Raw genomic sequence first — 18,616 nt, 5'->3', positions numbered from 1 at the left:
AGTAACATGTAGATATATTACATACATATTAGAACACTTTCTCATCAGCGCATGTTTTATCTGAATATTCTGAACGTTTTATCAGTGGAACTGAGCTGTTATAACAGCTGTTGGTGTTTCGCATACAGACAGACAACAGGACCAGAGTGGCATCACAATGAGGGTCCGAACTGAAGGACACATTTCTATCAGTCTGGTTTTCACTGGAGGCAGCCAGCAGTGATGTCATCAACCAGCAACCATCAGTGATGTCATCAACCATCAGTGATGTCATCGTTGATTTGTGAACGTTATGAAGCCTCCACTTCAGATTCTGTCCGTCACCATCTTGCTAGTTCGGAGCAGTTTGGAGCAGGAAGTGACCATATTTGGACGAGCTGGGGGAGGAGCCAGTGGTGGATCTGACCGATCTGATTGGAAACCTGACGATACTACGTCCCGCCCACCGATAGCTGTAACCTGACAGGCCTGTCAATCAAACAGACACGCCCCCCCAAAAACAGGTCTTTCTGAATCTTCTTTTCTAATGAATGAGGGATTATTTTCAGATGGACCTCCAGAAAACTAATAAGAAGGAGTGACTTTAGCTAACAACACCGAGACAACTGATGGACACATTTTATTGACTTTGGATTTGATGAGAGAAGTTGAATGGGAGTCTATGGAGCCGGAGGCTTTTTGGAGCCGACTTCTAGTGGCACTCAATGGTATTGCAGCTGAAGACACTTCTGCATCAGAACTGTTTTTCAGACCTGAAGCTACGAACACTTTTATATCCAGTTTATGGTGGCAACCCACGGTGTCATCACCCACTGTTTTTTACTTGAGAGGGAATGGCAGTCTATTGGAGAAAAAAACATTTTATGGAACAAGCCCCTGGTCACCCTTAGTGGTATTGCACTGTAAAGCATTACTGCAGTGGCTCCTCTTTTTAGACATGGAGACTATGTCCATGTTTATATGAAGTCCATCATATTGTTCAAAAAGAGGAGCTAGTTTTGAACAGAAGAAATAATAAAAGTGTTTCACCCAAAACATTTAAATCCACAAGAGACATGCTTTTATGGAAATGTACAAAATAAAAAGAACAGTCCAAAGTGTGAAACAGTGACAACAACACACTCAGGTACACTCTGCAGCCTTCGGCATGAGAACAAGAAACACTCCGACATCACCGTCTGATTTACACTTGCTAATGAGCTACTCTTCTGCAAAACCTGAGCGAGGCCAGATGGACCAACATGGTGCTCTGTGTATGAAACACACACATGAGCGCGCACGAGCACGCGCATGCGCATGCGCACGCACGCACACACACACACACACACACACACACACACACACACACACACACACACACACACACACACACACACACACACACACACACACACACACACACACAACAACCAGAAGCTTCTGGATCTGAATGGGGCTGAAAAAGGAGCAGATTTAACTGCACTCGGTATTTAGGCGAGTGTTGAGCGTCTGCCGTGACGGAGCGACGGACAGAAAGATAAAACAGGCAGAATCTGGGCAGCAGCCAGGCTAGCGACTGCTTCTGAATACCAACGTGCTCACACACATTGCTCCCACTTAACACCGCCATTGATAATGGCACCAGCTACTTTTCCACAAGAGGAGAAAACAAGGTTTGCCACATCCGAGTCAAAGCAATGAGAGCGCTGTTTATCTTTTTAGGTTGTTTTTGACGGAAATTATTTCTGAAGACTTCTGGATCACCTGTGGGCAAAACCTCTGCCACCAGTGAATGTGAATAATGACACACACACAATAACAGGGAGTTTACTAACACCATATGAGGGCCAGTTACAAAAAAAGTCTGAAGGCAGGATAACCACAACCGTGGAAACGCTTACTACCTCGACAGAAATGCAAAAACATATGAAGATGTGGATGAACTTATCTTGGGAGGAAGACAGAGGCACAAACAGGCTGCACGATCTTTTGGTGGATGCTAATGAGTCCAACTTAGAACTAGATTTACTGGAAGCCAGTTTACTGACCATTTAAAACCCTGCCTGATGAGTCAGGAAAGCCTCCTGCTGCCACTGGGATGTATCAGTCCGTTTGGTGCTATCAAGAGCAATAATCATCAGTGATAAACAACTGCTGAAGTTGTAGTTAACCAGCAACAGAAAGCTACACAGTAAAACTGAAAGTCCTATTCTTTGGCAAAAATAACAATTATAAACTGCTAGGCCTTACAAACTTATCAACATCTACAATCCAGTTTCCCAAAAAGTTAGGAGGCCATATGAAATGTAAATAGAAACACAATGCGATGATTTGCAAATGACATAAAAACCCCTATTTAATTAGTAAACGGAAATTGCAAAGAATATGAGAATTTCATCATCTACGGTACATAATATCAATAAAAGATTCAGAGAATCTGGAGAAATCTCTGTATGTCAGGGACCTCAGGTGGCACTATATTAAAAACAGACACAACTCTGTCATGAAAGTTACTGCAAGGGCTCAGGAACACTTGTGAAAACCATCGTCTGTGAACACAGTTCATCGCTGCGTCCACAAATGCAGGTTAAAACTCTCCAAAGAAGAAACCAGATAGAAACATGATCCAGAAACACCGCCGCCTTCTCTGGACCGAGATCATTGAAGATGGACTGAGGTGAAGTGGACAACTGTCCTGAGGTCTGATGGATCACAATCTGAGGTTCTGTTTGGAAATCATGGACGCTGCGTCCTCCGGGCAAAAGAGGAGAGGGACCATCCAGCTTGTTATCAGCGCACTATTCAAAAGCCAGCACCCGTGATGGTGTGGGGATGCATTTTTGCACATAGCATGGGTAGCTTGCACATCTGGGATAGTCCAATTAATGCTGAACAATATATACATGTTTTGTGTGGTAAACAATTTAAATGGTGCCAACAAATAAAGCTCATCTTTTGTTTAAATGACAGGGAGAAGGTCCCAGTAACTTTTAATCTGCGATTCATCAGTTCTGTTACATCACGCTTTTTCGCTACTGAATAAAATAAAAACAATTTTCACTCCATGTTTACTTCATCCTTTCTACTATAATATTTCACAATTACTATCTAATCAAAAAAATATTTTATTAGTCTAACTTTGTCTTTTTCAAGTTTAAATTGTTTAATGATCACTTTCAGAACTCAAGTTCAGTTCATTAAATGTCCAAAAGGTTTTCCTTTAGACATAATATCAGCGTATTTCCATATATTACCCAGCATGCATTAGATTTAGCTTAAAATGTTTCATATGAAAATTAGATGATGGAAAAACAAGAATCTGAGCTTCAAGTTTGAAGTTCATACTGCAGACAGATTAGAGTTGCTTTAACTCACAAGAATTTAAAATTCTCAGCTAAAAGTCTAATCATACACACTTCTAATCAAACTCAAAGGTTTAAGTTTTTGGCCTTGACATTTTGAGTTTTCTCAACATTTTCATTTTCACACTACAGTGGGTCTGCAAAGAGTATCTGTCAGTGTTTCATATTTATGGAAGCTGCTTTCTTAACCCCTGAGCAGCAAATATCCCCAAGGGAGGATGTGCACCAGTGGAGCATTCACCAGGTGCAGCCTTGTGTGTGTGTGTGTGTGTGTGTGTGTGTGTGTGTGTGTGTGTGTGTGTGTGTGTGTGTGTGTGTGTGTGTGTGTGTGTGTGTGTGTGTGTGTGTGTGTGTGTGTGTTAACTAGAGACCATTGAGTCGGGGTGTGAGTCACTGACAACACTTGTCAGTTGTCTGTCATAACAAGAGCTACAAACACACACACACGGCCAAGAAAAAGTGCGTACAACTCTGAATAACTGAATTAGAAAATGATAAACTGAAGATGTGAGCTGAATACATATGACGCCTCTGTATGTGACACAGACTTCATCATCTGCACTTTCAACAGACACTGTTTGACTGTTTTGATCAGAAACAATCTTGTATTGATGGATATACTGACTGCATGTCTCATAAATCAGTCCTTCCAAAAATAATTTCAAATTTTAATTTGTTTTACACTTCGCCTCAATCTTAAATGAACCCAGAGAAGGCGACTGCGTTTCTGCAACATGTTTATACATGGTTTCTCCTTTGCATGGTAGAGTTGTAACCTGCACTGCAGCGGTGAACTGTGTTCAGACAATGGTTTTCACAAGTGTTCCTGAGCCCAAGCAGTGATTTCCAATCCAGAATAGTGTGTTTTTAATGCAGTGCTGCCTGAGGGCCCGAAGATCACCACCATCCAATATTGGTTTCCAGCCTTGTCCCTTGTGTTCAGAGATTTCTCCAGATTTTCTGAATCTTTTAATGATATTATGAACCGTAGACGATGAAATCCACTAATTCTTTGTAGTTTTACGTTGAGGAACATTATTCTTAGATTGTTGCACTATTTTCCAACACAGTCTTTCAGAGTGGTGAACCTCTCCCCATCTTCACTGCTGAGAGACTCTGCCTCTGAAATAGTCTTTTTTATACCCAATCGTGTCACTGATCTGTTGCCATGGTAACCTCATGAGTTGTCAGATGTTCCACCAGGTGTTTTGTTTTTTAGCATTACACAACTGTTCCAGTCGTTTGTTGACACTGTCCCAACTTTTTGGAGATATGTTGCTAGAATCAAATTCAAAATGAGTATATATTTCTCAGAAAAATATTTTTCACTATGTGATTTGTTATATTTGGTCCATTTTCAATTAAATGAGTCGACATGATCATCACACTCTTTTTATTTACATTTTACACCGCGTCTTTTTTGAAAACGGGGCTGTAAACTACTGCTGACACAGAGGGACCAAATTTACCCTAGAAACTATTCACGTAGATACTTTGGAGGCCAAATTAAAAGCAAGTGTGACAATTTGATCTCTGAAAGACAACATTGTGGACATTTAACCACAGCGTGTACAGTTATCACGTGTTATCTACGTTTTCAGGGGACACAGAAATAACCATATATCGGTACCGATTATCCCAATCATCTCATCTTATTACCATCTTGACGGTTTCCTTCTTGTGCAGGCTGAATTGAAATATTATCAAATTAAGCCGAGGCCACCGGCAGTCAATATCTGCGAGTGTAATTGCTGACATGGTCTCTGGTCTCCATCTTCCGCTGCCTGTGGGTGTAATTGTGTTACTGTCTGCTCTAATAGAGCTTATGTGCTAATGACAGGACTCAGGCAGCAGCGTAGCAGGACGACAGCCTCTAAAGCTTCTCAGGAGGAAGGACTTAAAAGTCAATCACCGGGTCACACGTTCATTTAGGCCTCATTTTCGTATTAGACTATGCTTCCTATTACAGAATCTTACTGAACTATTCAACGACAAAGAAGAGACATTTTTGGTATCTCACATTTGAGACGTTGACATCACAACACTGACTTCCCGAAACAGACAATCAGTCCATTTCCTTTCATGTCAAATGGAAAGTCTTTAGAGATCTGAAGTGATTCGCTGACCCAAGACAACAGCACTTAGGCTTGGCCCACTTCCAAGAACACAATCTGACACGAGACTGGGAGGTAAAGGGAAAAGAGAAGGCAGACAGCAAAGCTAAGGAGAGGTAGTCCACGATTCAGAGCCGACAGACTCGCCAACAGTATTTCAGGACATTACTATCAGTCTCTGAAACACCTCCGGCAAGAGAAGAGTTTGCAATGATTCATCTCCTCAGCTGGAGTACCGAGAAGATAACAGTTCATAAAGAGACTTTACCGGAGTAACTATGAGCACCTTCTACTTCTATTATTATTGTTAAATATTTTTCTTGAGTAAACTTCAACTTTGAAATCTTGAAGCATCTTTTCCCACGGACACGCACAAACACCAACACAGCCACAGAGGTCTATTATACCTACATGAAGGCAGCGACAGTGTCGGCCTCCTCTGGCAGCAAACGTAGCGCCACAGTGGGTCGGCCCCGTTGCACCCGTCGGCCCCGTTGGACCCGTCGACCCCATCGGACCCGCTGCCGGGCCTCAGACCAACTACCACCCTGCCGCTGACTCCTCTTGCACAGTCCTGGGAGGTCACGTACAAAACCATGGCTCAGAATCTTTGGAGCTTCTTCTTTCAATTTCCTGTGCCTGAGCTCTGCATCGTCCACAGCGCTGCAGGTTTGTAACGATCACAGTGATGGAGAGATAAAGTTCCACCATCCAAACAAATTTAAAAAAGAGAATTGACTGTTTTTAATAAAACAGAATATTTGCGTTCTTCTGCCGCAGCAGCCGCTCAAGTTCTTTGTCCTCTGTAATGTGAAGCCTTGATATCCTGACGGGCACCTTGACGCTGAACGCCGGGTGTGGTTTCTCTTTGTGTTCTCCAACAGATTATAGTTGATGAAAACAAAGGAGAGAGGAGAGGGAGGGATGAACATGAGCAGGAGAGAGAGAGAGCGAAGGAGCTGAAGATGTAGACAGAGAGAGAGGCTGAGAGCCCGACAGGAGAAGAAGGAGGAAAAAACAAAGTGACGGAACATAACAGGAAGAGAAAGAGAGCAGAATAGTGTTGAGGAGGGCGAACAGTGGATGAGACTCCACCTGATGGGCTGCTTCTACTTCCTGGAACCAATCTATTATTCATTCACTGGATACAGAGAAGGACACAACGCTGCTCCCCCCACTAGCATTACCAGTGTATGTGTGTGAGGAGGGGAGGGGGGGGAGAGACAGTGGAGGGCAAAGAAGCTAAAATCCTGTGGTTTGATGTTTCATTTCAATGAATGAAAACCTAAATTATTCATTTAGATGACAGGAAATAGCATGAAGCCAAAAAAAGGTTGCTTCACCCAAATTAGAAAAGAAAAGCCTGAATGTCTTCGGGTTTCTCTCTAAAACTTCAACTACACTTCTGCCCATCCGTTCACATCATCCCTCATTCTCTTACACACCTGTATCTACACACTTTGGCTGCATGACTGCCTCACCCTCATAGACTGTATAAAAAAGTGAAGCATGTAGTAGAAGAAGAAGAAGAAGAAGAAGTAGATACATGTTGTACAACATCAGGAGAATATGTCCTCTTCTCACTCAAAAGGCAGCGCAGGTTCTGGTCCAGGTTCTGGTCCAGGCTCTGGTCCAGGTTCTGGTCCAGGTTCTGATCCAGGCTCTGGTCATCTCACGTCTAGACTACTGTAACTCCCTCCCTCCGCATCCGTTTCAAAACATTGGTACTTGCGTACCGTGCTGCGAACAGATTGGGTCCAGTCTACATCCAGGACATGGTCCAACCTTACATCCCAGCCCGTTCACTCCGCTCCTCCTCCTCCTCCTCCTCTACATCCAGGACATGGTCCAACCTTACATCCCAGCCCGTTCACTCCGCTCCTCCTTCTCCTCTGTCCTGGCTCCTAAATGGTAGAATGAGCTCCCCACCGACATCAGGACAGCAGAAAGTTTGAACATCTTCCGCCGCAAACTAAAAACACACCTCTTCAGACTTTACTTTGAATAGGTATAAAAAAAATGAGGACGTGTTCATCCATTCCTCCACACGCATGTTCATCCATCAACCACGTAAACATCACACAGGTTATAAATAAAACCTGCAGCACTTCCTCCGGTTGGTGGAACCTTTGATCCACAGCGCCGTGCAGCATATGGGGGACGTATTGGATGCGACACTCAGACTGAACCGATGCGATCACAGACGGACTCCAGAGAAAATATGTGGAAAACATTCCAACCGTCTTCACTCTGTCAATGTCAAGTGGACTGCAAGTGGACGTCCAGCTGTATTTAGAGTAGAAGCTTCACTAGCAGGATGACGTACACATTGTGAAATCCTCATATAGTTCTTGATGTCATCCTCTAGCATCTGTTGTCAGGTAAAACACAGCATCGCTAGCAACAACTCGCCTATACATGACCAGGAAATGATACCTGGTCGACAGAAGAATCCTGCTCAATTAAACTTTACGACATTTGGACTATTCATTTTAAGCCTCTCAGAAATCCTGGATTAAAAATGGAATTAAAACTTTTTATTGCACCTACTTTACTCTGAAAACAATTAAAAAAGAGCACAATTTAGTACATTTGATTCTGTTTCTTCAGATTAGGACACAAAGCCAACTTGGTGAGGTTTGGATAAAGAGTTTGGGTTAAAAGAGAGGAAATCTGTTTTCATGATTACAATTTTTTTTTTAAAACAGTTTAGGGAACGGTAAAAGTTCAAAGTAATGCTGACACTTGGTCTGAAGTCCAATGTTTGGTTGACCCATCCATCCACCTCCTCCCTCTGCAGACTTTATGGCCTCTTCCACTGCCGGTACCGGCTCCGCTCAACTCTACCTGCCTTTCCTGGGTTTTTCATCAGGCAAAGGTTGTGGATAGTACCTGATACTTTGTTTTGTTATCACTTCCAAAAAGGTTTCCAAGCAAGCTGAGCCTAAATACTCTATATACATATACTTGCTTTTGGCACCAGTACTGTTGTGTCATATATATATATATACCAGCCGTGAGAAGGACCCCATCATTACCACTATGGTCACTAAAGGGCATCACAATGAAACAGAATTGGGCCATAAAAAGATGCTTGCACAAACAACATTGGCTTGTTTTCATGGGAGGACAAAATTCTGAACCAAACATTTCATAGTGATATTTACAAATACACCACTTTATGCTTCCAGCCCTGTCCAACTCCATCATTTTACCAAGGCACATGTTGCATGTAATGTTTTGTATTTAACACATCCGCTGGCTGGCGTCCACATCTCCACCAACATCATCAAATCCTCTCTTTCACCACTTTTTGACCATTTATACTGTTATTTCTGAACAGCAGGTTCTGGGTGTTTTTTGCTCACTGCATGACACATAAGTGTATTCAAACACACATTATGATCCACTATCACTGCTCAGGCTTGTAGTGTGCAGTGCTTCTAAGAGTAAGAGAAGTTCAGGGACACATATTCTCCTCTTCATCTCACATCAAGTCCATTTTTGTCGAAATTGTATCTTTTAAAAAGGTCATTGTGATGTAACATTTAAAAAAAAATTGCTTCTCTCATGGGCTGTTTTTGGCTGAATACTGTCTCCTGGCAGCGCGGCAGTTCTCTGAATATTGTCTGATTGTCGGCAGAATTAAGATAATTAATTAAGAAATAAATATGCCTTCGTAACGGAGTTGGGAATGTGCCTGCCTAATGGCCGTCCTGCTGCTTCAGGCTTCCTGCTGATGCCAGTGTTTTCGGGAGAAGAAGGTGAAATGGTTCTTGGAAGGTCTGATTAAGATTCTTCCATCAATAACCATTATGTTAGATGGCCTACTGGAAAATGGGCTATCTGGCACACGTAGACTTAAATTCTCTTTCTGGCCTCCAGCTCTCTCCATCAGCTGTTATCTCTCTTACTCTGTCCTCTGTGAACACACCCTTTCCTCTGTTAACCTCGTCCATGATCTCAGTACCATAAACCTGGACTTTAACCTTATTTGATGGCTGATCCTACAAACTCACACGACTCTCTATTGTCACATCTAATGACCTTGAAGGTCTCGTTTGGAGGGATTCAAGGACTCAAAGTTTGATGGCGAGTCACATCCTTATGTCTTGTAGCATCTTCTTTAAAACGGGTGCTCCTGTTGCACGCTGATGAGTTTTGAAACTGGACTTTGATTAAGAAGAAAGTATTTCTACAATTTGAGGACATCCATCAATTTTTTTGAAAATACTTCATAAAATTCTAAAGAACCAGGACCTTTGGGAGCCTTATTATATAATTTATGAGTTAGAATTGGACTTCTGGATGATGAAACGTTTTCCCTTGAGTGAAGCTGTTTGAGGTCATGATTTAAAAAAAACCCTGTTCCTCCTTGATTTAGAAAAGCAATATAATTACCAAGAGTTTGACTCGCACAGGATTAGTATCACCACCAAACCTCTGACTTATTGTATATACTGTGCATATATTGTATATACTGTGCATTTTTATATTTAATATTTTACTGTTGTTTTATTGCTTTCCTGTATCTATAAATGCTGCTGTAGCAAAAAAAAATTCCCCTTGTGGGATTAATAAAGTAACTAACTATCTAACTATCTAACTATCTAACTATCTATCTATCTATCTATCTATCTATCTATCTATCTATCTATCTATCTATCTATCTATCTGACTTCATCAAAGTACATTCATGAATATGTAAATTAGCTCTGGATCCTATTACACACAGATTTGCAGGAGATACAAGTTGCTGCAGAGTTGAGCAGCCTCCATCTGTTTTTGTGTCCATCTCCGATTCCTTCGGTGTGTCCTCTGTGTTGAGGGATTATTTCGGGGCTCATGGGAGTCAGAATGTCTGGCAGGGCAGTGGGATAAGGACACCTACACCTCTGACCAGCTCCACATCTCCATCACAGCCGGGCGGATGACTGCCAGACACGTGACTCCAACCCCAACTGCCATGTCAGAAGATGAGTGACACGGCAGGGTTGGTCTTGAAACCAGTGTCAGATCATATGTCAGAGTGACTCAACTTGAAACATGACCTTGTAATAGTTTCAGATCTGCCCAGCAACAAGTGGCTTTTCAGACACCCTAGAAGGTTTCCAGTAAACACTGTGTATTCACAGAGTTAGCAGACATGAGCTATTCTCCATCACTAGGACAAACAACAACTGGGTCACAACTATCTACAACTATGTCTTTAAGGCTTGGTAAACTATTAACTATTAATAAATTGGTTGATCAAAAGACAACTGACCTGCAACAATCTCTCTGTATAATTTCAGAAATCTCTGTCTGTCTGTTTGTCCTTCACATTTCTCCACATCCGTTCGTCCCACCTCCTTCAAACTCGCTCGGTGCGCTGCTGAGGACACGAGGGTGTGCGATTTGGATGTGATATTATTATTAATATCGAGCATGGAAGTGTGTATCCTGTCCCTCTCCTTCACTGGAGCACGTTTAGTATCTTTTAACTTTCATAAAAAGGTGACCGCCACGTTGCCCTGCTATTAAAAGCCTGTGGAGCAGAGGCCAAGCGCTTCGCTTTCACCTCCGCAAAATTCAACAATATCCGCTAAACGGTAGACGCTAACCAGCCAGCTGGAAACACACAAGCCTCCAGTTACTGCAGTGCAACGCAAACAGACACGTGGCCAAAACTTTGTTTGGAAAGACTGAAAAAAAGGCAGCCTTAAAGTTAAAACGGAGTTATTTTAGCTCCATCAGAGGCTGTGGATGGTGAATGAGATGAAGGCCAGCGAGCCTCAGGCCGGGACGTAGACAAAAAGATAAAAGAGATTGAATTTTGGCGTTGTCCTTTTATACGAGGATAGATCAATATGTTCCGAGACCGCTGCACATTCACGTGTGCGGAGCAGGAGAAAGGTGCAACCCTGATGAGCAACTGCTGCACATTTCATCGCTTCATCACCGTCAGTTCCTGAGTTCCACACGTTTCTGTCAGCAGTGTTCTGGCTGCGTCGGCGAGGCTTTACGCACCTGGAAATTTTGCAGAAAGCAAACATCAGAGTTTGTGACAAATTTCTGGGGAAGAGAAAGAAGCGTCAGGGAGCCAAATCCAGCGAGGAGCTACGATCGTATTGTTGTGGGTAGAAACTGGAGCTTTTTGATTGCGCTGTGAGGGAGCACACTGTCATGTTGGAGAACCGTCACGCCACATTTCAGCTTATCTGCACTCACATTTCTCATCAGACGCCTCAGAAGGTCACAGCAGGACTCCGTCATCCTCCCGCCGATGGATTCACGGCGCATGAGTGTCAAAGAAATCCTACACGTCTGACCTGATTTGTCTTTTTCAGTTCTGGACAATGACGTTCTGCCACTCGGAAACACGAATGTCACCAAGACGTCTCCAGGCTCATCGCTTCATCGCTGCAGTCGTCCTTCAGCATTGTAAGACTGTCCGTTGCCGATTTCCAGAGTTTGATCCAAACCTTGATGTGTGTTCTCTGGTCATGTCCACATGAACTAACGATGATCAAGCAACAGAATTTGTGCCTTTCCTGCTATTGATCTACCCTCTTATATCCGAATGCATCCAAATTGTCCCGAGCTCATGGCTGCATTTGAGTCATCAGACAGAGATAAAGGCAGAGAAAAACAACCTGATTAGATGTTCCTGTTGAGCTGCCTCCTCACCCAGGAGCACCTCTTAGACACACAAAACCAATACTACCATGAATTATATATTTCTGAAAGACTCGTCATCAATTCACCAGCTAAAGGCAGCAACAAGAAACCAAGCAAATACACAACCAGGCAGCAACAAAGAAGAGGAGCACTGCAGTTAGATGGAGCTTTCCATCGTCTCCTTCTCTTCAATGAAAACTTCAATAATATATATATTTTTTTAAATGAACTGGGAGGAAATGAGAGGGGAGGAAGGAGGAAAGCAGCACAGGAGGAGGCAACTCTTCACACATCTGCCTCATCAGCATTCTGTGGTGAAACCAGTCTGAGATCCTTCAGAACTGGCAGCAGGCACTCTAAACTGTGAACGGGCTCATTTTGTCAGCACGAAATTACAAGAGACAGCAGCAGATTATTTTTCAGACGAAACGAAGTGAGTGTTCCACTGGTAAATAACTCTCTTTTATTGAGATATTTCAAGCGTCAGAGATTTCCTGACGCCTGCCTCGGCCTTAAGGAGACTGTTATGGTCAGCGGCATGTGATGCATGCAGGAATGTGGGGTTTGGTTTGACTTCTATAACTTGGAGTTTTATAGGAAAAAAAATTACTTGGACAATGTTTTTAGCATGTTTGAGTGATGCTATTTGTTATTCATATAATGACATAGCAGATGAGATGGCTCAGTAATTATTCCTGTCTACTCGGGAAGTGCTGAACGTTGTCTGGGAACTCAATTACCAATAATAAAAAATATTTTACTTTCCGGCACATCCTCATGAAACCTCATCATTGCTATCTGGTGGTACATTTATGAGTCCCGGTTATGCGACATCAATTTAGAGCCGGAAATCAGTATGAAGGATAAAAGCACAACTGAATTGTGGGAAAGCAATGACTGGAGATTTGGCACACGTGGAGGGTGATTAGCCGTGACTGAAGAACGGAAACATGTTAGTGGGACTCGTCCTGTGGTGTCTGTGGACGTGTGATGACAGGCAGAGTTATGCTTTTGGTCACTGGCTGTTTAACTCTCAAGTGTTTTGTTTACTTCCTAGTGAGTTTTGGAAAAGTTGGGGAGGTTTTGGGTTTGGTTGGTGTTCTTTGCAGTCATAATGATCTTGCCACTAAAAAAACTTGCATCAATGCATGTTTTCCATGAGCGCGTGTCCTCCCACGTTGCAGATGTTTGGTGTCGTCCAGTGGATCTCAAACAAGACAAAAAATGATGAAGGTCGTATAAATCACAGACTTAAAGAATGCCTCAGTGTCTGGATCTGATAAGTGAAGCCGATAAAAAGGTGCTTTAAATTGCAATACCACTAAAGACCACTAGTGGCTGTGTTCAAAAACCATCATGCTCCAACAGACTTTGATTCAAAAAGCCTCAACTTCTTTAATGAAATACTAAGTCAAAACAATTTGTCTTGAAGTCATTATGGTGTCATGAGCTACTTTCAGTCCTTCTGGTGGTCTTAGTGAAAATAATTCCACCATTGATTAGAAATTAGGCCTCAAAGAAGGTATATTTTGGGGCTTGTCTGTTTGATTGACATGCCTGGGGCGCTGTCAGGTTTCAGGTAGAGGTGGGCGGGGCATAATGAATTCAGGTTCTCAGTCAGGTCCACCCTTCTCTACTCCCCAGCTGGTCCAAATATAGTCACTTCTGGCTCTAAAAAAAACCAAGATGGCGTCGGCCAAAATGTCCGATCCCAGGCTTCAAAACGCAGCAGCAAAGCAGCAGGTGACGTCACAGTGGATTTATACTTTTTACCAATCAATCAATCTAAATGTTACGTCTCAATAATAATAATTCACTTACTAAATGACATCTTCAATGAATGTCGTCTTTTTCTGGTATTATCTGCTTTCTGCAAAGCTCTGATTGGTTAGTTTGATCAGCTGATGTATCTGAATTGCTGATTTGGGGAACCAGGCTACTGTTTAGACATAAATATGCTCAGGATGTGTTTTTGGACTGCTCAGATTCCCTCAGCACTCACTCGTTAGATTTTTGTTTGTATTTTTATTTTAGTTGTAATTGTTCATCAGAACCCGTTGGTTTGTGAACGTTATGAACCTCCAGTTCAGATTCTGTCTGTCACAGTTCGGAGCGGTTTGGAGCAGGAAGTGACCATATTTGGACGAGCTGGGGGAGGAGCCAGCGGTGGATCTGACCAATCTGTTTGGAAACCTTATGATACTACGTCCCACCCACCGATAGCTGTAACCTGACTGCACCACAGGCAAAAAAACCCACAAAGGCCGAAAGCCCTCATGTCACTCCACTAATGGCTTCTGTTAGTGTCACAATAATTTCCTTTATGGCATTTCTTTTTTTTTTTTTTTGTAAACTCACTTGTATCGCACACTTGAATCGATCAACACACACAAACACACCACATCCTATTTGGAAATGCAATTAAACTTGTCTCTCTTTCAAAGATCAGGAGACCATGGTAACCGTGGTCAGTCCTCCCTCCAGCCTCTCTACACTGTTGCTACATGACAACCAGAGTGCAGCTCAACCAATTAATTTACAGAGCAGCACTGCAGCCAATCTGGACGATTTTACATGGAGGCCTTGCTTCCGGCTGAAATGTGTCCGAGGCTCATGGGACAGAATGCAGAATGGTTCCGCATTTAAGTGTGTGTACACACACACACACACACACACACACACACACACACACACACACACACACACACACACACACACACACACACACACACACACACACACACACACACACACACGGATTTTTGAACATTAATGATCACTACAATGAGGCAGCAGTGGAAAACATTTTTGTGTGATTTAAGGGATGAACTTCTCTCTTTAAGAGTATTGGCTGATATCAAGTAGTGATCTGATGTTTTATGGGAGAAACTGTATTGTTTTTTATGAAAACAACACCCATCAGTCTCCAATAGGCCAAAGTGACATCTTCAAACTGTGTATTTAGTCCAACAAGTCCAAAGAACGCAGTAAATCATACATAAGTAGCAGAAACCAGAGAATATTTGAATTTGCACCAGCAGTCAGAAAATACACAAGGAAGCTGGTGGACGTCTGAGTTCCCCTAAATGTTTATCCCATCCTCTCACCCCCATGATCTGCAAAAACAAACTCCTGTGTGTGTGTGTGTGTGTGTGTGTGTGTGTGTGTGTGTGTGTGTGTGTGTGTGTGTGTGTGTGTGTGTGTGTGTGTGTGTGTGTGTGTGTGTGTGTGTGTTTGGATTGGATGTGGGTCTCTATCTCCCTGCACCTCCAGCTCTCTCAGGTTTTAGCCCCTCCTCCCCAACAAAGCTTTCACAGGATCCGGAGCCACATGGCAAACAGCTGGCAGCGACAATAAAGACTTAAAATAAATGATGATCCCCAGTTAGCAACTTTTCACAAGTCTCTGTGGAGACCAGCTTCTGCCAAGTCGGAGCGTAGCTCAAACAAACAGACCAGAGGATTGGAGTCAGCTCGTCTGGCGAGGGCGCATCAACGCTTTCATTTCCTGATTAGTCTGGTTCTGACTTGAAAACAACGAGGTGAAGATGCAGCTTACATTGGTGCTGGACGAGATGACGACGGACCAGAGTGGTGGTTTCACTCTTTACAATACTCACTGTTTACAATGCTCACTGTTTACAAAGCTCACTGTTTACCAGTGTTTACAATACTCACTGTTTACAATACTCACTGTTTACAATACTCACTGTTTACAATGCCCACTGTTTACAATGCCCACTGTTTACAATACTCACTGTTTACAATGATCACAGTTTACAATGCTCACTGTTTACCAGTGTTTACAATGCTCAGTGTTTACAATGCTCAGTGTTTACAATATTCACTGTTTACAATGCTCACTGTTTACAATACTCACTGTTTACAATACTCACTGTTTACAATGCTCACTGTTTACAATGCTCACAGTTTACAATATTCACTGTTTACAATACTCACTGTTTACAATGCTCACTGTTTACAATACTCACTATTTACAATGCTCAGTGTTTATAATACTCACTGTTTACAATATTCACTGTGTACAAATACTCACTGTTTACAATATTCACTGTGTACACATACTCACCTTGTACATATACTCACCGTTTACACATACTCATCGTTTACACATACTCATCGTTTACACATACTCACCATTTACACATACTCACTGTGTACACATTCTCACCATGTACACATACTCACTGTGTACATATACTGAACTGTGTAGTTGGCCCACCAGAAAATATGGTATCAGCGTCACGTTTTGCCTCACCTGGGCATGAAAAGTACATGTATGTATAACCGGGGTCAAAGAAGCTGGTCATGTGATGAGGGTCATGTGGCAACTGTCATTTGACAAAAAGTGCAAAAGTGATAAAGTCCAAGTAAGGAGGCGGGTTGGGGGGGAGGGGGGAGTCCATAGCCAGGACTCTACTCCAGGTTTGAGTCTGTAAGACCCACAGACTGTTTATAAAAGAGTTCGTAGCTTCCAGGTCTGAAAAATGGTTCCGATCCAGAAGTGTCTTAAGCTGCAATACCACCGAGTGCCACTAGAGGTCGGCTCCAAAAAGCCTCCGGCTCCATAGACTCCCATTCAACTCCATGAGTTTTTTTGTTAGCTTAAGTCGCTCCTACTTATTAGTTTTCTGTGTTCGTCAGATACGTTCTATGACTTCAGCTGTACTCCGTCAGGCCCTAAGATGACTAATGTTGTGATTTTGTGCTATTTGAATAAAACTGAGTTAAAGTTCTATGATGAAAGGGATTTTCCTGTCAGCCTGCACTAAATGTTCTTCTGTCCAGGGTAGGACACGCATTTTTTTTTCGGAGAGGGAGTTCTTTTGTGCCGGTGCAGAGGTCAGACCAGGACTACACCACAAAAGAGAGACATTCCTCGAGTAAAGAAGAGAAGAGATAAAACAGTTCTCTCCATGTCGGTTTTTAACGTTTCCCTTTAAGTACCTTTAATGTGTGAATGTTGTTAAGAGTTCTTCAGGTAAAGAGCATGTCGGCAACACGGTATAAATCAGGCCTGTAGGGTGAAGACTATAGGAACTGTAGTCTCAGCCTGAAGAGCAGCTGCTGTTACTCGGCTCATCCTGGAGTTAGTCTTGTCCTCACAGGCTGCTGCTGTGCTGTGATTTACATCTGTATTGATTACTGATCCGGTCCTTTAGAGGGGAAACACCACACGGATTTCTACTCTGCTGTAAAGCACTTCAGATAAAAGCTCAGACAGCCACTTTAAAGGACTATTACACTGTAAATCACAACAGTGTGTTCATGTGCTGGTGGCAGAACCACAGAACAAGTCAAACAGATGCGACTCAACATGTTTTCCTTCATAATACTCTATCGGGAACGTGTAAAGTCAAAATGGCGTCGAGCCACAATGTTCCACATCACAGCCGAGACATTAAAACCATGTTAAAGGCTTCAGTGTGTCACTCACGCAGCACATATTACCACATGCAACAAACGGCTGCTGCTCTGTCATGTGGCAGAGTTTTACCCCCCACAGACTGAGTGATGGGGGTGAATCCCGGAGAGGGGGGCGGGGGGGGGGGACTGAAACAGGCGCCACTGAAAGCAGCTGTCGGGACAGAAATACAGAAGCCAAAAAGTGGGGTGAAAGAGGAAACCCTGCCGCTTCTCTCAAGCTTCTGTATGCAACTCAAAGCACAGGGATATTCTGTATCCAGTTAGAAGATGTATCAATGTAGATTAATAAATGTAGATGTATAGATGTATATGTGTAGATGTATATATGTAGATGTATAAATGTAAATGTATATATGTAGATGTACAGATGTATATATGTAGATGTATAAATGTAGATGGATATATGTAAATGTATAAATGTGATGTACATAGGTAGATGTATAAATGTAGATGTATAAATGTAAATGTATATATGTAGATGTATGAATCTAGATCTATAAATGTAGATGTACAGTGGTGTGAAAAAGTGTTTGCCCCTTTCCTGATTTCTTATTTTTTTGCATGTTTGTCACACTTAAATGTTTCAGATCATCAAACAAATTTAAATATTAGTCAAAGATAACACAAGTAAACACAAAATGCAGTTTTTAAATGAAGGTTTTTATTATTAAGGGAGAACAAAAATCCAAACCCACATGGCCCTGTGTGAAAAAATGTTTGCCCCTTAAACCTAATAACTGGTTGGGCCACCCTTAGCAGCAATAACTGCAATCAAGCGTTTGCGATAACTTGCAATGAGTCTTTTACAGCTATGGAGGAATTTTGGCTCACTCATCTTTGCAGAGTTGTTGTAATTCAGCCACATTGGAGGGTTTTCCAGCACCAACCGCCTTTTTAAGGTCATGCCACAGCATCTCAATAGGATTCAGGTCAGGACTTTGACTAGGCCACTCCAAAGTCTTCATTTTGTTTTTCTTCAGCCATTCAGAGGTGGACTTGCTGGTGTGTTTTGGATCATTGTCCTGCTGCAGAACCCAAGTTGGCTTCAGCTTGA

At 42.5% G+C, this 18,616-nt stretch overlaps 1 protein-coding gene across 5 annotated transcripts in view; it reads right to left on the bottom strand.

Annotated features, from left to right (window-relative positions):
- Window positions 1-18,616, bottom strand: part of enah (ENAH actin regulator) — a 125,291-nt gene that overhangs the window by 34,883 nt on the left and 71,792 nt on the right. The window lies entirely within an intron of this gene.

The sequence above is a fragment of the Brachyistius frenatus genome, unplaced genomic scaffold (assembly GCF_029030835.1).
Source record: "Brachyistius frenatus isolate BFR_SWC_R1_liver_20210118 unplaced genomic scaffold, ASM2903083v1 Contig_76, whole genome shotgun sequence".
Classification (NCBI taxonomy): domain Eukaryota; kingdom Metazoa; phylum Chordata; class Actinopteri; family Embiotocidae; genus Brachyistius; species Brachyistius frenatus.
Note: the sequence above shows the minus strand (reverse complement) of the source record. Positions and strands in the feature narration are given on the sequence as shown.